Here is a 1,579-nt window from a genome sequence, read left to right as displayed (position 1 = left end):
GTCTCAGTGTTCTGAGGCCATATCTGCATATGCTAGGCTCGTCAAGTTTAACCTAAGTATTCTGCATGTGCAAAACTGGCTTGCACCCGTTGTAGATGGACGTAGAGCTTATCACACCCGATCATCACGTGGTGTCTGGGCACGATGAACTTTGGCAACGGTGCATACTCAGGGAGAACACTTTTATCTTGAAATTTAGTGAGAGATCATCTTATAATGCTACCGTCAATAAAAGCAAGATAAGATGCATAACAGATAAACATCACATGCAATCAATATAAGTGATATGATATGGCCATCATCATCTTGTGCTTGTGATCTCCATCTCCGAAGCACCATCATGATCACCATCGTCACCGGCGCGACACCTTGATCTCCATCGTAGCATCGTTGTAGTCTCGCCAATCTTATGCTTCTATGACTATCGCTACCGCTTAGTGATAAAGTAAAGCATTACAGGGCGATTGCATTGCATACAATAAAGCGACAACCATATGGCTCTTGCCAGTTGCCGATAACTCGGTTACAAAACATGATCATCTCATACAATAAAATTTAGCATCATGTCTTCACCATATCACATCACAACATGCCCTGCAAAAACAAGTTAGACGTCCTCTACTTTGTTGTTGCAAATTTTACGTGGCTGCTACGGGCTTTAGCAAGAACCGTTCTTACCTACGCATCAAAACCACAACGATAATTTGTCAAGTTGGTGTTGTTTTAACCTTCGCAAGGACGGGCGTAGCCACACTCGGTTCAACTAAAGTTGGAGAAACTGACACCCGCCAGCCACCTGTGTGCAAAGCACGTCGGTAGAACCAGTCTCGCGTAAGCATACGCGTAATGTCGGTCTGGGCCGCTTCATCCAACAATACCGCCGAACCAAAGTATGACATGCTGGTAAGCAGTATGACTTATATCGCCCACAACTCACTTGTGTTCTACTCGTGCATATAACATCAACACATAAAACCTGGCTCGGATGCCACTGTTGGGGAACGTAGTAATTTCAAAAAAATTCCTACACACACGCAAGATCATGGTGATGCATAGCAATGAGAGGGGAGAGTGTTGTCCATGTACCCTCATAGACCGAAAGCGGAAGCGTTAGCACAACGCGGTTGATGTTGTCGTACGTCTTCATGATCTGATCGATCAAGTACCGAACGTACGGCACCTCCGAGTTCAGCACACGTTCAGCCCGATGACGTCCCTTGAACTCCGATCCAGCCGAGTGTTGAGGGAGAGTTTCGTCAGCACGATAGCGTGGTGACGATGTTGATGTTCTACCGACGCAGGGCTTCGCCTAAGCACCGATATAGTATTATCGAGGTGGAATATGGTGGTGGGGGCACCGCACACGGCTAAGAGATCAATGATCAATTGTTGTGTCTATGGGGTGCCCCCTGCCCCCGTATATAAAGGAGCAAGGGGTTAGGCCGGCCGGCCTTGCTAGGCGCGCCAGGAGGAGGAGTCCTCCTCCTAGTAGGAGTAGGACACTACTAGAATCAGAGAATTTGCGATCAGCCAGTTCTTTGCCATCAGCCAGCTGATGGCAAAGGAGCTCTTTGCCGTC

The sequence above is a fragment of the Triticum dicoccoides genome, chromosome 3A, assembly GCF_002162155.2.
Source record: "Triticum dicoccoides isolate Atlit2015 ecotype Zavitan chromosome 3A, WEW_v2.0, whole genome shotgun sequence".
Classification (NCBI taxonomy): domain Eukaryota; kingdom Viridiplantae; phylum Streptophyta; class Magnoliopsida; order Poales; family Poaceae; genus Triticum; species Triticum dicoccoides.
Note: the sequence above shows the minus strand (reverse complement) of the source record.